Source organism: Aedes albopictus, chromosome 2 (genome assembly GCF_035046485.1).
Source record: "Aedes albopictus strain Foshan chromosome 2, AalbF5, whole genome shotgun sequence".
Taxonomy (NCBI): Eukaryota; Metazoa; Arthropoda; class Insecta; order Diptera; family Culicidae; genus Aedes; species Aedes albopictus.
This window is the reverse complement of record NC_085137.1, coordinates 227,391,001-227,413,270: the sequence shown is the minus strand read 5'-3', so window position 1 is coordinate 227,413,270 and position 22,270 is coordinate 227,391,001. Positions and strand designations below refer to the sequence as shown.

Genomic DNA, 22,270 nt, shown 5'->3' with positions numbered 1-22,270 from the left:
ACAACTCGAAAAAGGCGGTTTTCAGAATCATGCATGAAATCAACACATAAATTGTCGCAGATTTTTTTTACGATGAGGAGCTAAATCAGCCTAGAGCAGGAAATCTCAATTATAGAGACAAACAAACAAGTTATGATAGTGATGTAAGAAAAAATGTCGTCCCGAAACATTAAAGACAGCTCGAGGACCTGGAGATTGACAGTAATTATAGATGACAGTATTATGGTAAGAATTTCAAAAAAGTTTCTTGAAATATTCAATTTGAATTACAAGCTATTGAAAAAGTTGGAATCTAATCATAATCATAATAATTTGAGAGTCTCTACAAAAATTTTAAAAATTCCGGGCATTTGATTTTTTTTGTAAAAATCTAAATGTTTCATGAGGATATTAGAAATTCCGGACAACATTCGTAGAATTTTGAATATTTACTTTTCAATTGAAAATTTAAAAGAGGGAAAACCTTTTTGAATGACTTTCTTTTGAAGTCTTCCTTAAAAAGGCAAGACATTGGTATAGAATACAAAAAGTATTTGAGGTGACCAGTGCCGGATTTAGGCCTCAGGAGGCCCGGGGCAAACCCTATAAAGTGGGTCCCCAAAATCAAAAATTCGAAAAAATGAACCACATAATTACGTTTTTTTTTCTTAATCTTATGTATTATTTTAAGCCTAATATTGATACATACATACATTTATTTGTTCCACATCATTAAGACAAGACATAATCAACAATAGTACGCCACAATACTCGGTTTGTGGCTGCCGCTCTCCATCCTCGGTCACACCCAATGCTCGCCAAGTCACGCTCCACCTGGTCCGCCCATCGTGTTCTCTGCGCTCCACGCCTTCTTGTGCCAACCGGATCCATTGCAAACACCAGCTTTGCAGGGTTGTTGTCCGGCATTCTTGCAACATGCGCTGCCCACCGTATCCTTCCAGCTTTGGCCACCTTCTGGATGCTGGGTTCGCCGTAAAGTGCAGCGAGCTCGTGGTTCATCCTTCTCCGCCACACACCGTTCTCCTGCACACCGCCGAAGATCGTCCTTAGCACGCGTCGCTCGAAAACTCCGAGTGCTTGTAGATCCTCCTCGAGCATGGTCCATGTCTCGTGCCCGTAGAGGATTACCGGTCTTATTAACGTTTTGTACATGGTGCATTTGGTGCGTGGGTGAATCTTTTTCGACCGCAGTTTCTTCTGGAGCCCGTAGTAGGCCCGACTTCCGCTGATGATGCGCCTCCGAATTTCACGGCTCACGTTGTTGTCAGCCGTCAGTAAGGATCCGAGGTAGACGAATTCCTCCACCACCTCGAAAGTATCCCCGTCTATCGTAACATTACTACCCAGACGGATCCGGTCGTGTTCGGTTCCGCCTACCAGCATGTACTTTGTTTTTGAGGCATTCACCACCAGTCCGACCTTTGCTGCTTCGCGTTTCAGGCGGGTGTACAGTTCTGCCACCGTTCCAAATGTTCTAGCGATAATGTCCATGTCGTCCGCAAAGCACACAATTTGACCGGATTTTGTGAAAATCGTTCCCCGGCTGTTGAGCCCGGCTCGTCGCTTCACACCTTCCAGCGCAATGTTGAAGAGTAGGCATGAGAGTCCGTCACCTTGTCGCAGTCCCCGGTGAGATACGAATGAACTGGATAGTTCACCCGAAACCCTTACGCAGTTTTGCACACCGTCCATCGTTGCTTTAATCAGTCTAGTCAGCTTCCCAGGAAAGCCGTTTTCGTCCATGATTCTCCATAGCTCTGCGTGGTCGATACTATCGTATGCCGCTTTGAAGTCGATGAACAGGTGGTGCGTTGGGACCTGGTATTCACGGCATTTCTGGAGGATTTGCCGTACGGTAAAGATCTGGTCCGTTGTCGACCGGCCGTCGATAAAGCCGGCTTGATAACTTCCCACGAACTCATTTATTTTAGGTGACAGACGACGGAAGATGATCTGGGATAGCACTTTGTAGGCAGCATTCAAAATAGTGATCGCCCTGAAGTTCTCACATTCCAAATGGTCGCCTTTCTTGTGAATGGGGCAGATTACCCCTTCCTTCCACTCCTCCGGTAGCTGTTCGGTTTCCCAGATCCTGACTATCAGCCGATGCAGACAGGTGGCCAACTTTTCTGGGCCCATCTTGATGAGTTCAGCTGCGATACCATCCTTACCAGCTGCTTTGTTGGTTTTGAGCTGGTGAATGGCATCCTTAACTTCCCTCAGCGTGGGAGTTGGTTCATTTCCGTCCTCCGCTGCACTGGCGTCGTCGTTCCTTCCGTTGCCGTGGGCTCCCGTGCCTACGTTCTCCACGCCGTTCAGGTGGTGATCGAAGTGCTGCTTCCACCTTTCGATCACCTCACGTCCGTCCGTCAAGAGGCCTCCGTCTTTATCCCTGCATATTTCGGCTCGCGGCACGAAGCCGTTGCGGGATGCGTTGAGCTTCTGATAGAACTTCCGTGTTTCTTGGGAACGGCACAGCAGTTCCATTTCTTCACATTCCGCTTCTTCCAGGCGGCACTTTTTCTCCCGAAAGAGGCGGGTCTGCTGTTTCCGCTTCTGGTTGTAACGTTCCACGTTCTGTCGAGTCCCTTGCTGCAGCATTACCGCCCTCGCTGCCTCCAAAACCGTTCTGCACTCTTCGTCGAACCATTCGTTTCGTCGATTCCGTTCCACGTACCCGATGGTGCTCTCGGCTGCGTCGTTGATGGCTGCTTTCACTGTACTCCAGCAGTCCTCTAGAGGGGCCTCATCGAGCTCGCCCTCGTCTGGCAACGCGGCTTCGAGATTCTGCGCGTATGCTGAGGCGACATCCGGTTGCTTCAGTCGCTCTAGGTTGTACCGTGGCGGTCGCCGGTACCGTACATTGTTGATGACGGAGAGTTTTGGGCGCAGTTTGACCATCACCAGATAGTGGTCGGAGTCGATGTTGGCGCCACGATAGGTCCTGACGTCGATAATGTCGGAGAAATGCCGTCCGTCAATCAGAACGTGGTCGATTTGAGATTCCGTCTGCTGTGGTGATCTCCAGGTGTAACGATAAGGGAGGCTGTGTTGGAAAAAGGTGCTACGTATGGCCATATTTTTGAAGGCGGCGAAATCAATGAGTCGTAGGCCGTTTTCTATCGTCTGCTGGTGGGCGCTGAACTTACCAATCGTCGATCTGAATTCCTCCTCCTGGCCTACCTGAGCGTTCAAATCTCCTATGATGATCTTGACGTCGTGGCTTGGGCAGCGATCGTACTCGCGTTCGAGCTGCGCGTAAAATGCGTCCTTGTCATCATCAGTACTTCCGGAGTGTGGGCTGTGCACGTTTATTATGCTGAAGTTGAAGAATCGGCCCTTGATCCTCAACCTGCACATTCTTTCGTCGATCGGCCACCAACCGATCACGCGCCTCTGCATATCACCCATCACGATGAAAGCTGTTCCCAGCTCGCGTGTGTTGCCGCAGCTCTGGTAGATGGTATGATTACCTCTAAACGTTCGCACCATGGATCCTGTCCAACACACCTCCTGCAGCGCTACGATGCCGAACCCGCGGTCCTTCAGTAGATCGGCGAGTATGCGGGTGCTCCCAATGAAGTTGAGAGATCGGCAGTTCCACGTACCGAGTTTCCAATCGCAAGTCCTTTTTGTTCGCTGGGGTCGTTGCCGTTGGTCTCGGTTCGTATTATTCTGTTGCTGATTTTCCGTTACAATGGGTTTTTACGGCTGGCTCGTAGGGCCTGACACCAACCCCCTACTTTCCGGAGGACCATAATGCACAGTTGAGCTTAGAGTCCTTCCCTGGCACTCGGACGTAGATCAGCCGCCCCTAACATGGGGATCAGACGCTGTTGTGAGCCGCTCCTCCTGGAGAACAGACGCTCAGGTTTGCCGAAGCAACCCCCCCCCCCCCCGCTTTCCTGTTAGCCTACGACCAAAGGTCCCACCGGGGTTGGTTACCCGATCTTCCCTAAGGTTGCTCATAGTTTCCGGCCGGTACCGCGTGGAGGTAGGGATAGGAGTTGCTGGGCAGAGGCTAGTGGATCACAATGGGATCTGAATTGCGCAGCATACCCAGCCTTTACCGTGCCAGCAGCGAACTGATGCAAATAAGTATAAGGCATTTGTTTTCAAAATAAAATCATAATCAACAGACGTATGTATAATTGTATAATCATTGTGAAATAATAGATAAGTTTGTGAAACTATTGAAATTTATACTGATGTACAATTACTCAAAAGCTTAATCTTTCTCGCAATCTGCTTAGAGACACTTTTTGTAGCAACTTGAAGTCACGGAAAAGTGTTCCCACTCGATAAGAACTTTCAAGGGTTTGTAACCTTCACACTATTACTGATTTTGCAACGCGGGAACATGCATGTGGTTTCATATGTCTAGCGTGCAAAATAAAAGTATAGATTCCCTTTTTCACCATATGTGAATCACTACAACTAATACAACAGAACAACAGAACACATCTTCAGTAACCAGGGGCATTTCTTGTCCAGATCATCCCATGTTAAATCGTACCTACGCTAGAGCACTCAGAGAGCAGAGCTGGCAAGGCAGGGCAGATCACGTTGTTCGTATATGTGGCTCAACAGCATTATATCACAGCAGTAAAACTTGCCATAAAACGGTATCAGTAATCCACCGTTGAGGAGATACTCTCCCTGCTAATAACGATCTTCTTCAAAATACTACCTGTACTCTCTTTATCGCCATCCCGCTGAGTAATAGGGAAACACTCACCGATATTTTCGTAAATTGGTTACCGATGAAGAGCTCAATCTTCAGTTGCTAGTTAACCATCAAGCAGGCAGTATGCATAGTACATGGTGCACCAGTATCAGTGATTTTTCTATTAGCCTGACTAGCTAAAATACGCGATATTGAAGATAGTGCCAAGTGTTAGAGTGTTTGGCGGAAAAAAGTGTAGGGTGAGAGGCCTGGCATTTGGTAAAATTCCCTAATTTAGTCTTGAAGTGCCTGTGATTATAGTTATTTATTCAACAGCCACGCGCCTGTGTTTTAATGCATGACGATGCATGTGAAGATGGAGTAGTGTAGTTCGGTAAACGAGATCGGTAAGCGTGATTATTGAAATACTAAAGCTATTCCCAAATTGTGTGATGGAAAGCTAAAGTGCCGCCTTTGTGCTCTCTCTGTTCTGTGTAGGCCAATCCTTCATATCCAAAGTTATTTGAGTGATGATCAGCGTTCTGGTGATGGCATATTCCACCTTGGTCGCTGCATTGGCCAGTGTTGGAGATCCGGCATGGCGCCGGCGAGCATTGCTCTTTTTGCTCCGGACCACAATCAGCTGCCACCGTGGGATAGACACACCACACGACACTGACAGCACCCACTAGGATAAGTACTAAACCCTTAGGCGTTAAATACACATTAGAGTAAGTACCAATTTTTAATGAATACACCCACTTCTTGCATGTAAAATCTATACTTTTGCTTTGATACTGAATGACTCGATTCTTTGTCGTTGGTTCCGCTAATTCGAACTAAATTTGTGGATAGAATTGGTATGTGGGTTAAGGGGACCAATATCACCACTCCTATCTTTCTTAATTTTGTCTCCGTTTCATGCGACCTTCTTAAGGACAAGGTATTTGGAGTACATAGCTCAAAATTTCTAGAGCACCGTTTTTCGGAATCGTTGAACGGATTTGGATGAAAATGCATCACGCTAATTGTTCAGTGGTTGTCAATAGCGTGATGCATTTTAATCCAAATCCGTTCAACGGTTAAAAAAACGGTGCTCTAGAAATTTTCAGCAATGTACTCCAAATACCTTGTCCTTAAGGGGAGGTGACAGGTTTTTAGAGAAAATCGCGTATTTTTAAATACTGCACCAAAAATAATGAAACTTTTGATTTCGAATTATTCTTAAGAGAAAATCCAGATAAATGGCCAAACATAGTTTAGATACCTTAAGGAACCCAATGGATCACTAAAATAACTAAAACGGCCGCTATGAAATGAGCAGATAGCGCCACCGTAGCCTCAACTGACATAACTCAACTGCTGTCACTGTGTTACCGTTCATATACGGTGGCGCTTTTGTTTCGATGCGTCGAGTAGCGGAAAAGTCGGCTTCAATGATCCATTATAAGTTCTTTTTTTTAGTGTGACGTCCTCACTGGGACACTGCTTCTTACCTTAGTGTTTCATGAGCACTTACACAGTAACTATGGAACTGTTATTAACAAAGAGTTTCCTTTGTCAATGATCATTCCGTATGTGTATACGGTGTGGCAGACACGAAGACACTCTTTTCCTAAGGAAGTCAAGGATTTTCCTTTAAGAAAAGTTCTTGGAACGACCGGGAATTGAACGCGTCACTCTTAGTATGGTCATGCTGAATATCCACACCTTAACAGCTGTGGCTATAGGGGCTTTGTTTAAAATATGAACGCCCATTCACGTTAATTTTATATGGTTTCGTTGAAAAATATAAATTGTATTTCGGATTCTTGGGGGCCCCCTTCATCGGGGGGCCCGGGGCACTTGCCCCCTTTGCCCCCCCCTTAAATCCGGGCCTGGAGGTGACACTGAACAATATAAAAACAACTAATATTACTACAGGGGATAGACAAAATGATTGGGACAGGCAAAACATTCCCTTCTCAAAAAAATTTCAAATAGCTGTAAATTTTCGAAACGTGCATCAAATATTCTCAAATTTTCACTGTAATTGAGTCAACTATTTGTGTATTAGTGGACAAATTTGGAAAAGAAGCATTTTAGAAAAAGGTGGAATTATCCGATAGCCAACTTTGAGCTGTTATATCTCCGGATAAAATGAACCGAATTCAATGAAATTTAGACCATTTATGACCTATATAATGAGTTTTGAAAAACTTTTGACTTAACTTAAAATTCTTAACCCGGAAGAAAATTATAACGATTAGGTTATTTTTCTAATAAAATACCAAATTTTCTTAAATTTCAACATCGATTTAAAATTCAAGATGCTAGTTTTAGTTCATTTAAATTCCCTCTAATCGTCTTGAAAACAGATATTTTTTGAAAGAAAGTAACACCATATGCGGCAATTCATTGAAAAAGTATTGGTATGCATATTAAAAACAGACCAATTTACTAAAAAATCATAAAATAAATGAAATTGCTATAACTTTTTCTCTTGTTAATAATTTCAAGTTGAGTCAAACGTTTGTATAAGTCATAAATTTCATTGCATTCGGTTCATTGAATCCGGAGATATAACAGCTCAAAGTTGGATATCGTATAATTCTACCTTTTCTTAAAATGCTTATAACTTCGTGCAGAATAGTCCGATCTTTTCCAAATGTTGTCCACTGATACACAACTAGTTGATCAACTTACAGTGAAAATTTGAGAATATTGGATGCACTTTTCGAAAAGTTACAGCTAATGGGACATTTTTTTAAAAGTGAAAATTTTGCCTATTTCGATCATTTTGTATATCCCCTGTATAATATACTCTGTCTTCAATAATAAAAGTTTGTTATTTGTGTTTTGGGCCTGCGGCGCACCTAAGAGATGTTTACGGCGCACCATGGCGCCGCGTCGCACAGTTTGTGAAGCGCTGGACTTGTGGATTATTGGAAGGCTACTTCGAAAATTTCCCGGCTCCTGTATGCACCCCTGTAAAGTTATTCCAAAGAATTCGGACACAAATCACTGGAAAAACCCCTCCAAAAATACTTGGAATAATTAATAAAAAATCTGCAGGTGTTCCTGGAGGAATTTCTGGAGGAGTTCTGAATCTCTGGAGAAGATGATGGAAAGATTTCTGATATTTCGGATGCAAGCCCTGAACATTTTTTGAAGAGATCCCTGGAGGTATTTCTGAAGGAATCACGAAATAAATTTATGGATGCATCCCTGGAGAAATTGCTGCAGAAACCCCTGGAGGAATTCCTAGAAGAATCCTTATAGGAATCCCTGGTGGAATCCCCGGAGAAACTCCACGTGAAATTCCTAGAGTAATCCATGCAGAAACTCTTGGAGTAGATAATCCTGGCTAATTTCCTCAAGAAGTCTGTGGAGAAATTCATATAGGATTCCCTGAAAAATTCCTAGAGGGATTCCTGACGGATTTTTTTTATGAATTTCTGAAGGAATTCTTGGAGGATCTCCTGCGTAAATTGCTGGAGGATTGATTGATTTTTGATTTAGCTATATTATAAGACTTCCAGCCGTTGCTGCAGGAATTTCTGAAGGAATTTTTGGATAAATTTCTGGAAAAAAAAATCTAGATCAATTCCTGGAAGAATTCCTGGGTTAGTAACCTGGAGGATTTTTTCGGATGAATTCCTGGAGGAGTACCTGGAGTCCCTGAATTAATGACTGGAGGAATTCTTGAAAGAATGCCAAGAAGAATTCTTATAGAAACTCCCGAAGGAATACCTGCAGGAGTGTGCAGGAGTGGAGAACTATTAAGAGAAATCTCTAGAGTAATCCCTACAAGAATTTCTGGTGGAATGCCTGCAGAAATTATTGGAAGAATGCATGGAGGAAACCCTGAAGAACTGCCTAGAGAAGCTGGTGGAAGCTGTAGAGAAATCCCTGAATTAATTCTTGGAGGAATCTCTGGAGAAACTCCAGGAGAAATCTATAGAGGAATGCCTACAAGAATTTCTAGAGAAATTTTTGGAGGTATGCCAGGAGGAATTCCTTGAAGAATTCGTGGAATAATTCTAGGAGGAATCTCTGGAAAATTTCTTGGGTGACTCCCTGGAGGAATACCTAGGGCAATTTCTGAAAGAACTTGAAATTCTAATTTCTAAACAAGTTTATGGAGTAATTTCTGGATGTATCCCCATAGAAGTTTCTGGATGAATTCCTGTGGAACTCCCTGGAAGAAGTCCTGAAGAAATCCCAGGGGGAATTACTAAAAAAATCGCTAAAGGAGTTGTTTCAAAACCATAAACAATTTCTAGAGGAATTTCTGGATTAATTCCTAGAGTTTTTAAAATAATCCCTGGAGCTTTTCCAGAACGAGAGAATTGAAGTCCTGAAAAAAATGCTGTAGGAATTTCTGGAAAAAATCTGAAGGAAGTCATGTCTGATTTTTTTCGAACGTACTATTGGAGGAATACTTGAATTAACTACTAATGAATTTTTAGTGGAAAATTTTAAAGGAATTCCAAAATTAATCTTTAATAATCTCTGGTAAAATTATCTGCAAGAACTCCAGGAAAAAAAATCCTACAGAAATACTTCAATGGATTTCAGATAGAATTATTGGAGCAAACTCAAGCGGAGTTTTTGAAGGAGTACACGCATGGAGAAATTCATAAAGAAACTTCTGATGAAATGCCAGCAGAAATACTTAAAAGGATCCCTGGAAAAAAATCCTAAAAAAAACCCTCGAAAAAACGAAGCGACAATCACTGGAGGAACGTCTAGTGATATCATAAAACAAATTCCCAGAGGAATGTCTGGTGAAGTCCTTACCTAGAAAATTCTTGAGGGAATCTTTGGAGGAATCTATGATGAAATCATTGAGGGAATTCTTGGAAGAATTCTTCAATGCATCCTTGCAAAAGTATCTGTAAGATTCACTGAAGGAGACATGGGAGGAATTCCTGAAGGATTTCCTGAAACAATCAGTTTTGGAACCCCGTAAAATGTCCATGAAGGAATTCACAAAGGAGAAATTCTAGGAGGAATTTCGGAAGAAATCCCTGGAGAAATATCTGGATAAATTTTCGAAGGTGGCCTATCCTAAGTGAAATTTTGATATTCTATTTGTCTTGTAGAGATTTTGACAACCGTCATAAAACGTTATGCATTTCATTTTGGTTTTACGGAGGTTTTACAAACCTCTTCTAGTCTACTTGACTAAAAATGTTCCTGAAGATGTTTTGCAACTTGCATGATGTTTGTTTGAATTGAATTCTATTCAAAATTCATTACTTTTATGATACAATCGATCGAGCACAGCTATGGCAGATTATGCACGAATACGGATTCCCGGATAAATTGATACGACTGATCAATGCGACAATGGATCGAGTGATGTGCGTATTTCGAGTATCAGGGACACTCTCGAGTCCCTTCGAATCTCGCAGAGGGTTACGACAAGGTTGCGTTAGAAGGTGTAATAAGGAGAGCGGGGATAAACACGAGTGGGACGATTTTCACGAAGTCCGTTCAGCTGCTTGGTTTCGCTGATGATATTGATATTACAGCTCGAAATTTTGAGACGATGGAACGGAAACGTACATCCTACTAAAGAGTGAAGCCAGACGAATCGGATAAGTCATTAATGTGTCGAAGACAAAGTACACGATGGCAAAGGGCTTCAGGGAGGCATCACCGCGCCCGCCACCCCGAATTTATATCGACGGTGATGAAATCGAGGCGGTTGAGGAATTCGTGTACTTGAGCTCACTGGTGACCGACGACAACGGCACCAGCAGAGAAATTCAGAGGCACATTGTGGCAGGAAATCGTGCCTACTTTGGACTCCGCAGAACTCTACGATCGAATAAAGTTCGCCGTAACACGAAGTTAACCATCTACAAAACGTTGATTAGACCGGTCGTCCTCTATGGGCACGAAACATGGACCCTACGTGCAGAGGACCAACGCGCCCTTGGAGTTTTCGAACGGAAGGTGTTGCGTACCATCTACGGCGGAGTGCAGATGGAAGACGGGACTTGGAGAAGGCGAATGAAACACGAGCTGCATCAGCTGCTGAGATAACCAACCATCTTCCACACCGCGAAAATTGAGGGACTACGGTGGACGGGTCACGTCATCAGGATGTCGGATGGCAACCCGACTAAAATGGTTCTCGAGAGTCATCCGATCGGTACAAGAAAACGTGGGCGTAGCGAGCTAGGTGGGTCGACCAAGGGAAGGACGATCTGCGGAACCTACGCAGAGTGCGGAACCGGAGACAAACAGCCATGGACCGAGTGGAATGGAGACGGCTAATATGTACAGCAGAGGCCATCCCTGCCTTAGCCCGATTGGTAAGGTAAGTATGCATATGGTATGTTTCAAATCTCTCATAGGACTCGATCGGACATAGAAACTCGATGCTTTACAACAAAATTGAAGAAGTTGTCAATTTCATTGACGTTCCGTTAAACGGATTAGGGGGATTAGGGGCATAATGGACACCCTAAGCAAATGGGTATGTTAGGCCTGTATAACAGACAAAAACTTAACATATTATCACTTGGCTTGCAACTTTAACTTGTTTCCTACGTATTTCAATCATTTACAGCTGGTAGAATGTCATTATTGTGAATAAATAATGAATTGAAAACCGTGTGTTTTTTTGGGGCTGGCAGCAAAGGTACGGGGCGAAATGGACACCCATCGGGGCATAATGGACACCCCTGCATATTTTATGCTGTATCTTTGAGTACATCGACCAGTTAAGTAATTTGCCAACGGAGATCAATACCACAGATATAATACTCCATTTTAGACGAGTTTACATAACTTCAAAGTTAATTAAATAAATTTTAGGCTAAAACAATCGGATTGAATATTTCAAACTCTCTAAAACGCCTAACAGTATGCAACGCACGTACATACATTCATAATTGCCAGTGTTCATTTCGCCCCGAATAGACTACAACATTGAAATTGCTATTTTCAGTGTGTTCTGATCAAAAATATAATACTTCATCCATTGCTAAATCTACGTATACATGTAGATAAGCTAACAATTCACTTGTTTGTATGGTGGACACACTCAATCACTCGTACTACCTTATTTGCGCTGCTTCGAAATTATAAGAAATCCACCATATGAAAAACATACTTCAATTTCAATGATATTTTGGTTATTTTGAAGGAATATAAAGGGTACTTGTAAAAAATAGAACAATGACATGTTCCTTTACACTTATGCATTGAAAGTTTTACATAAAAATCAACGGTTTCGTAAAAAACAGGGGTGTCCATTTCGCCCCGGGTGTCCATTATGCCCCTAATCCCCCTAAATCCGTTTTATTTTTTTGTTTAGAAATAGTATTTCTAAGGTATTGTTAAATAACCATTCAGTCTAGTTCAGGTTTTCAGAATAATCATAAAACCTACCCAAGCAACACACATGTTATATAACAGTTACGGCAGCGCAAGTTTTGGTTGTATAGAAGCTTATTTGACGTAATTCTAACATAATGTTGAAATAACGTCGAAATAACTTCTATACAACCAAAACTTGCGCTGTCGTAACTTTTATATAACATGCGTGTTGCTTGGGTAATACCTTATTACGAAAAAAAATAATGAAGCACTACAAATGCATATTGAAGTATACCATGTGTAGTGGAACCTTACAAATGCGTAATAAACTAGGACCACACAATTGGACATGCACAACACAGAACATGAATTTTGCCCTGTTACCCTAATGGATAACGATTTCCGATGTCAGGATGACGAGGTTTCATTAAAGTTGTTGGTCCATCAGTCAATCCTGTGATCGTATTTTCTTTGGCATGTTGCCTTTCGTTCGCAGCATTAGTTGCTTTCATAGCTTTAGTTTTGTCTAGGAATTTCTAATCCTAAGGGGCATCCCGATTCGGGTTTCATCACTAGAGTTCTATAACTTGAAGTCTGTGCCAGGGAAAGGTTTTCATCTCTAGTACTTAATCACGACCCGAAATGGCCTGAATGTTGGCAATCGAAATAAGATTTCGGGCCTCTATTCTGCCAGAGCCCTATAAATGCGCATTAATACTAGGGGAATATTTACAAGTTAAAATAGCACATTTAACACGAAAATAAAACTTGTAATACAACCACACCCAACGGAAAAGAAATTTTTGTGGATGAAACCATCCACAAAAATTTCGTATGTACTCAAATTATATAAAAACTTATATGAAAGGTACCCTTAACATATAACTTACATCCAACTTCAACAGAAACTCTTCTGTCCTGGTAGAAGACCTTGAAGTTGGTTCGGCTAGACCTACTGCAATACACCAGGAACACAACAAAACTGTACGTAGGCTTCAATTCCAAATCGAACAGAACATTCCATCATTGGATTTTCGATCTTGGCGGCATTAGTACAAAATCAAACAAAAATTCCAAATCGATCAGAAAAATTCCATCATTGGATTATCGATCTTGGATTAACTAAATAAACTCAACACAAAAGAAATGGAAACTTGCTTCACAACGTAGTTGTGCAGAACAGACAAAGCTTTCCATTTCCGTACTCCGTCACGATCGCGACGAAAAATCTTCTACATCTAAACACAAGCTTAACCTAGTACTATTGCTATATGTACACTATTTACAATGCCCGCGTGGGTTTTGCGGTTGGGCACCATAACATGGACACCTACAAAACCCGTGCCGACGTTGGGCGCCATTATTACGAAAAAAAATAATGAAGCACTACAAATGCATATTGAAGTATACCATGTGTAGTGGAACCTTACAAATGCGTAATAAACTAGGACAACACAATTGGACATGCACAACACAGAACATGAATTTTGCCCTGTTACCCTAATGCAGTGATGTCAGATTTTTTCGCAAGTGGTTCCGTAGATGAAAAGTGATGAGCGGGGGGAGAATTTCAGAATTTTTGTTCCGTAAATTCCGCTGCAAAATCCGTAGATTTTCCGTAACTTTCCGTAGGATTCCGTAGAAAAATCGAGTTTTCCGCAAATTTAATCTACGGATCCGTTGATCCGTAGAAAAGGCTCAATTCCGTAGATCTACGGGAATTTCCGTAGATCTGGTAACGCTGCCCTAATGGATAACGATTTCCGATGTCAGGATGACGAGGTTTCATTAAAGTTGTTGGTCCATCAGTCAATCCTGTGATCGTATTTTCTTTGGCATGTTGCCTTTCGTTCGCAGCATTAGTTGCTTTCATAGCTTTAGTTTTGTCTAGGAATTTCTAATCCTAAGGGGCATCCCGATTCGGGTTTCATCACTAGAGTTCTATAACTTGAAGTCTGTGCCAGGGAAAGGTTTTCATCTCTAGTACTTAATCACGACCCGAAATGGCCTGAATGTTGGCAATCGAAATAAGATTTCGGGCCTCTATTCTGCCAGAGCCCTATAAATGCGCATTAATACTAGGGGAATATTTACAAGTTAAAATAGCACATTTAACACGAAAATAAAACTTGTAATAACCTTTAATTTTACATTTATTTATTTGACTACAAAATGTTACTTGAGCTACATTTCAATGCCAATTGGATTAGATCAAATCTTGAGTAGCACATTTTTAATTGAAAATTTTACCCATCCTGACCATTACGTCTGCCTTATTTTTATTGAACTAGATTAAGAATGTCTTATCGAGAGATTGATGCAACGACCACTTCCAGGTTTACACTCATCGGTACATACCACGCCTCGCGGTGGACTTATCTTCCAAGGCAATAAAATAAAGCAGCCATTCACATTTGACCTGTGTCAACCCCTTCCGAAGCGGGCGGCAAAAATGACTCGCATCAAATACCAACGGACGCACACAGAGTGACTGACGCTCCTCATCATGTCAATCACGATGTCAATAATTCAATGCACTTGCCGCTATCTTCTTCCCCATGTCTCATAGCGTTGTCGACATGGGAGGAGTTGGACGCATCGTTGTTACTATCAAATCTGTCGGTTTTCTTTCAATCGTTCATTTATTGTTGGAACGAAATTGTTTGCATTAACATTTTCTTCTCTGTTGTTGTTTATTGATTTCACTTTTGCAATTCGATGGTAGACATAGAAGCATTAACACCGTAATCAACAGATTCATCACATCACCCACCAATTCCCCCTTACATATGTGATCTACTTTTACGGTACTTCAGCCCGCGGAACCATCACCAATATTAATTGGTTATTATTTTCGAAAATAGTATCACTCGCTGATGGGCAAGCCTGGTGGCAATTAACGTATCTTAGCGAGCGTGCTTCAGCAGAGCCTTTCGGCGGCGCACTGGTTTCGGTTGTAAATTGTACGTAATGGCCGACGTTAACTGCCGGCACTGATTGGTTTGTGTGTGAACGAAGGGGTTCATCGGCCAGAAAAATGGTTTCAGTGGGTTGATTATGTCGTGTTTGGGGCTTGTACCAGAAAGAAGCTTCAGAGATTGTTGTAATGGTCAATCAATTTGGAACCATGATATGGGGGCAAAATCTTTACAACGTAATTATTTCGTCATTGTAGGACAGCTGTTTGAGCCAAAAACAAAGATGACCTTATTAAAAAATGGTTCAAAAGTATCCGGAGATTTGACCAGCTTCAACGTTGAATAATATTCAAGGAAAATTGTTTTGAAGTAATTAGGCATGAGATGTAAAGATACATGTGTTTATGTTGAGAATTTCTGCGACTAGGTTGGTAACTTCATTGAAGAATTTCTTATTAATTTGCTGCTTTTGCTCAAGAAAACAGCTCAAAGGTTTTTTTTAACAATTTAGAAACATGTCAATAGCAAAAACACTATGGTGGTGATATTTTTGAATGCTGGCATTTAAAAATGATTTACTAAAATATGAACCAAAACATAATTTACCATCATAACATAGATATTACCTGCAAAGATATTATGTATATCGCTCTACACACTTACCTGTATAAATGCCTATGATTTACCTGAAACAAGAGAAAAAAATGAGATTTATTTCTCCTTTTTATAATTTTTTATCAGTTTTGCGCAATGAAAATCACATAGAGAATGATAAAATAAGTTGCGAAACTTCAACTTCTATTTACGACCACCAGATGCTACCCGAGCAGAGGAGAATATCAAATTAATAACTACGAAATCACATAACCTGTTTTTATATCTTGTTTTGTTATTATTTAATTATCAAGTCATAGCTTTTCCATAACAAATTTTGTTGGACAATCTCATTTAGTTATAATCAAGCTATTGATATACATTCACTCAATTACATCTCAATAACATGTTTTGTTGAAGTATCAACAATAGCACAAAAGTAACAAGTATTGAAATCAAAGCGACAATTCGTTAATTATGATCTGTCCTTTTGTTTTGTTCCACTTTTGTAGTCAGTTAGGAAGAAAATTTCCGAACGAATCTTCTGGAAATTACATAAATAATATTTGTGAAAACATTTGGAAGTTCTAGAGGAACCCTTCGATACCCTGGAGAAGTCTTCAAAAGAACTCCTGGCGCAATCTTCTTGGAAATTCCAAAGTAATACTTCTGAGCAATTATTAGAATTCTTGGCAAAATCTTTTGAAAAACTCCAAGAGAGTTTTTCGGAAAAAACTCCTGGTGAAATTCTCAAAGAAATTTTCAGAGAAATCTCAAGATAAAATCTGGGACAAATAATGACGGGGAGTTCTGAAGAAATTCTTCAAGGGATTCTGTTCATAATTCTGAAGGAATTTCTAGAGAAGTCTTTGAAAATCTTTGAATGATTTCGTGGAAGAACTCTCGGAGAAATTTCTGGAAGTAGTATTTTTCGATCATTTACAGTATTGTTACTTATGATATTTGTGGGTTTTTGAGACGAAGTGAATAATTTTCTATAATAAGTATCATAATTTACTTAGTAACGATTTTGATAACAAAACAAGTTTTACTTTCCGCTTATTATCAATAACAAATTGATATTAAAATTTGATATTGAAATATTTTTCAAATGCACTGTTATTAAGTTGTTATTGAAACTAACAAAACACGTTATTAAAATGGTATTCCAAGAACATTTTTTTGTTATTTTGCCGCTTATGACAGACAAGTTCATAACATAATCTGTTATGTTAATAACTTAAAAATAATCGATTCTATTATTCAGGAGTTGCTGGATGGATTTCATCGTGTAGAGGTGAGTGTGTTCGTGCGTCGGAAGAGTGTTTTGCGCGGTGGTTTGACTCGCTCGCAGAGTCAAGCATGCTGATGGCGGCCCGTCGAAGCTGTCATCAGATGCTGGATGGATTTCGTCGTGTCCCGAGCAGAAGGGAATAGCAACAGCATAATAAATGTGCTATTTTGGAAAAATAACTGAGTAGCGGAAAGAGTTATTTTCATGTTATTTACATAACACATCCTGTTATACACTTGTATGTCATAAGCGGCAAAATAACAAAAATTATAACAAAAAAATGTTCCTGGAAGACCTGTGTAATAACATGTTTTGTTAGTTTCAATAACAACTTAATAATAGCGAATTTTTAAAATATTTCAATAACAAATTTTGATATGAATAAGTTATTGATAACAATCCGAAAACAAAATTTGCTTTTTTTCTGATTCGGATAGGAACTCCTCCAAAGTCCCATATGCATTCAATGGGATACGCAACAATAGGATCTATTGTTAATTTTTTCATTCATAATTGGGACGCTATTGTTGTCGCAAACGGTTTATTATCGAAAACAGAGAGAAACAATAGTTTTCGTTTATTTTCTAAACAACTTACGATGAAAAACTACCGTCGTTTTGAAACCCTTTATTAGGTGGTTCATTGTTTAGAGGATTTATTTACATTATTACCTCATTTATTGACACATTTATCCAAGTGAATCTTAGTGGGCTCGATGCAGTGAAATCTATAAAAATAAAATGTCTAAAAATAATCAATGGAGTTCTCGATGACTTATTTTTTTACATTTTTGTCGAAAATGTGTTGTTCGTCATTGAATTCCACCAGTTGATCCAAAATGTTTCATAAAATGGCTAACACTCTATTACACTTTCTATTTTCGATTTCATATCTTACTGAAACTGGGACAAAAAAATAGGTATATTTTTCAAAGTGCTTATAAAACAAAAAGGCTGATAAGTTGGCACTGTCACAGTTAAAACGTAATGTCAGTAAGAAGAGGAACTGATGACAAAATAATATTTTCTCTTACAGTTCCTCACGGAATGCTGTGTACAACGAAAATCTCGAATGGTGTAGTTTTGATTGCAAAGCTAGTTATGTTGTAATATTAATGATCAAATATTTGTACAGTCTCAATGACACAATAATAACTGAACTTGTCCTACAACAAAACATGTTATTGAAATGTAATTTAAAGAAAATTGGTATATTTTCACGATCATAACAAAATAAGATTGCCCAACAGAACATGTTATGTAACGGTGATGACTTAATAAGTTAATAATAACAAACCGAGATATAAAAACAGGCTTTGTGATTCCGTTGTTTTCATTTTGATATTTTCCTCTGCTCGGGGTAGGTGAATGTGTTCGTGCGTCGGGAGTGTGTTTCGCGCGGTGGTTGGATTAGTTCGCAAAAATCAACCAAGCTGATGGCAGCCCGACGAAGCTGTTGTTAGTTGCTAGATGGTCGTCGTTTATAGCAAATATTGAGCAACTACCGAACGCGGGTGGTCGATTGTTCGCTTTCCGCGTGAAGCGAGCAATAGCGCCGCAGTCTGCGTGTCATTCAGCTTCAAAAGGTCATATTACTTATCAAAGTGAATCCGGACCCAACGATACCTTCCTGACTAATAAGCATTCCATCCTGCAGCTTTTGGTGGAGTCGCAGCGGTAAACGCAGTATTTCACAACAAAGGTTGCAACTAACATTCCTTCCCTATCCCAACCTGACAGCAAGGACGTAGCTGGCGCCGTTATTGTACCGTTAAAGAGAGCCTCTGAAGCGTGCACAGTGAGAATGTTGACCACTCCCAGTCAATTATTCAGTTGATTCATTGTGCAACTGTCTTAGGTTCGGATCAATCACGGAGTAGCAACCATAGATATGTGCAATCAGTCTAAGCTAAGCGAAGCTTTTTTTTTTAATTTTTATTTATGTGTATTTTAACTTAAATGCTAATTCTACACTCTAAGCGAAGCCAAGCTAAAAATAATCGATTCTATTATTCAGTTATTTTACCCAAATAACACAGGTGTTGTTGTTATTCCCTTCTGCTCGGGTAATCGTAGAAAAAAACACTAAGAAAACTAAACATTTGTATATTTTTGAACATAAGTTTTGGTCAGAAGAATTTTCAAAAGTGCTTAGACTTCATCCACAACAATGATTTTAACTGAGAAATTCATTTATGCTTACTAAATGACGGATCCCAAATGTCAAATAAGAGTAACGCCAGAGCAAGTGTTGGTTGTATAGAAGTTGATTTAACGTTGTTCTAACACAATGCTAGAATTATGTCAAATTCACCTCCATGCAACCAAAACTTGCGCTGCCGTGTGCCGTAATATGACATAAATGTTGCTTGGGATATGAATTGATCATTAAGTACATGCATATGGCTGCTACACCTCAAAAATCAAATCCACCAAATCAATATTATTAAAGGTCGTCCCATCCTGGCGTTTGTATTAAATGTCAATGTAAAAAATCATAACATTAATATAAAATTCAATGATATTCTGAAGGATAGACTTTTCCAGTTTTCACCCCAACCTTTTTCCCAGACAGACACATAACCTCATCACATAAACGTCTAGTGGAGACGCCGTCGCCGATTTAATCAACTCCAATTACTTCATTCGGCCTCCCTACATCTCACAAGCTACAACAGACAACAGACTACTCCGACAATGGCACCCATTTTCCGACTGCGTACGATCCCTATCAAATCACATTTGGCTGGTGACATCTGACTTGGAAAGGCCTGTATCCACGTCAACTATCCGATTTTCAACGTACTTCCGAATATAAATATGTATGGCGCCAGGCACGGACCAGTGGCAGTCAGATCCCCTCATTCTTATCACGTGACATCAACTGTCGCACAACGAGCACGGAAATCCCTCGTCGCTGTCCAAAGGTTGCTTAGGAATCAAATAACCACTCAGCCGGACATCAAGATTGATGTTTACAAGAGTTGTTAACTTCCCAGGAGAAAATGGGAATTTTATTGCATGAACTGTTCCGACAGGACATGTAATAAGGGCGGCAATCGTATGGACGATAGCAAAGTTGATACTGCGTCTTTTCTCTCTGTCGCTGATAATTTGACAAACACATACAAAATTATTTGTTTCTTATTTCTGGAGTGAAATGTAGCCATCTTCTAGGGGATCTGAACCGAAAACCCTTAGAACTGTAATAAAACAAAGAGAGGGTCGACGAAGAGAAAATCATAATGTCAGTTGAGCCCATGAAAAAAAAATCATTGTCAATTGATTATTTTTTGAGTGGTGATGCGGCAAAAGGGGCTGGATACCAGGGGGCGGATGGTGACCTATTTAGATCACCAAGGGAATGTACCTAAGTTATCAGAATTGCATTCTGAGTCTCTAAGGCTAGCGTAGTTAACATTCCGAGAGCATTCGCTGCAATAAAAATATCCTAAAATTTACAGATATTGCAACCCATGCTTAAAAATACATTGGGTCAATTTGTATGCCAGTGGGCACTGAAATAGCAACTCATGGCGGTAATCGTAATATTATGAGGTGGAACAGACACAATCGTGGAACAATTATGCTGATAGAGTGAAGAGAAACAAGAGTAGAGCCTGTAGACCTCGAAGGTCCTAATTCCAAAATAATTTGGAAAGCCTGGAATGTCCCATGAATGTACTCCATCGACAGTATATACTACATTTCACGAATATTTTTTTACAATTGAAGCATGATACAGTAGGTAGACTCGATTGCGTATGGATAAGCTTTTCAAAGCCAGAATGCATTCCCACACTAGCTTTAAGTTACAAGCGACTTAAATGCCGCTTGGCTGTTAGAGAAAATACATATTTTTGCAAATCTATACTTTCTCCTCAGGCATAATAACACGCGTTCCAATATTGCATATATTTCCGCCTGAAACACTGTGGGCCACTGTCCTAAGTGGACAGAGATTTTTGTTCTAGGGCCATAGATTCCGGAGTCTTTCAGATTATTCATTTTCGAACTATCTGTGAAGAAATTTATAGAGCCTGTTGGAACGCTGGGTCCACCTCCTTCCCACTCCTGGCGGGAAGGAATGAACACATCGTAAGGTAAGTCATAATTGACTATCGTTTCCATCCAGTCACTACAAATTTCTATTGCGGGATCTATGGCAAATTTATTTAATATGCTGAGGTGACCCGTAAGGTCTCCCGTAAGGTTTGCTTTAACCTTTTTTCCGTCTCCAGCTTTATGAATTGATCTACACCGGTGTCTATACATGTTAGTCAAATGAAAACAAGAATGTTGATTTAAAAAGAGTTTTGATAACTCATATCACTTACGTTTAAGTAATTTCAGATCAATTAAGTTTTTAAATTAAGAAAAATGTATCGATTTTTCTGATTTTATAAGAAAGAGCACCTTTTTCTAAGCCACTATGATTTTTTGCAGATTTTTAGAACGTTATTTTGGTACCGAAAATCAATTTCAAAGAGATTTTTCAAAATCACCTTTTGACAGCTGGGTAACTGTTTGACAGCTCCACCCAGTACAAAATGCGACGAGGGGGGATTCGACAAATCGCTCCCATACAAACTTCAAATTGATTTTTAAACAAGTTCCCGGGCACCAAAATTCATGAAAATTTGGATTTCGGCTCAGTTTTTCATGCAGATTCAGAATATGGAATTACAGGGGATACTCAAAATAACTGGGACAGGTAAAATTTTCATTATTCAAAAAATGTTCAACTCGCTGTAACTTTTCGAAAAGGGCATCAAATATTCTCAAATTTTTACTGTAAGTTCATCAACTAGTTGTGTATCAGTGGTCGAAATTTGGAAGAGATCGGGCCATTTTACACGAAGTTATAAAGATTCTAGAAAAAGGTATAATTATCCGATAGCCAACTTTGAGCTGTTATATCTGCGGATTCAATGAACCGAATGAAATGAAATTTTGATCATTTATGACGTATATAAAGAACTTTGAAAAACAGTTGACATAATTTGAAATTATGAATTAGAAAAAAAGTTATGGCGTTCAATTTAAATGAACTATAATTAGCATCTTGAATTTTGAAACGATGTTGAAATTTAAGGAAATTTGGTGTTTTATTAGAAAAATAAACTAATCGTTATAATTTTCTTCCGTGCTAAGAATTTTAAGTTAAGTCAAAAGTTTTTCAAAATTCATTATATAAGTCATAAACGGTCAAAATTTCATTGCATTCGGTTCATTGAATCCGGAGATATAACAGCTCAAAGTTGGCTATCGGATAATTATACCTTTTTCTAGAATCTCTATAACATTGTGTAGAATGGCCCGATCTTTTCCAAATGTTGACCACTGATACACAACTAATTGATGAACTTACAGTAAAAATTTGAGAATATTTGATGGCTTTTTCGAAAAGTTACAGTGAGTTGACCATTTTTTGAAAAGTTAAAAATTTGCCTGTCCCAGTTATTTTGAGTATCTCCTGTAT

At 39.9% G+C, this 22,270-nt stretch overlaps 1 protein-coding gene across 1 annotated transcript in view; it reads right to left on the bottom strand.

Annotated features, from left to right (window-relative positions):
- Positions 1-22,270, bottom strand: part of LOC109401374 (dual specificity tyrosine-phosphorylation-regulated kinase 4) — a gene marked incomplete in the record, with an annotated part of 426,866 nt that overhangs the window by 255,254 nt on the left and 149,342 nt on the right.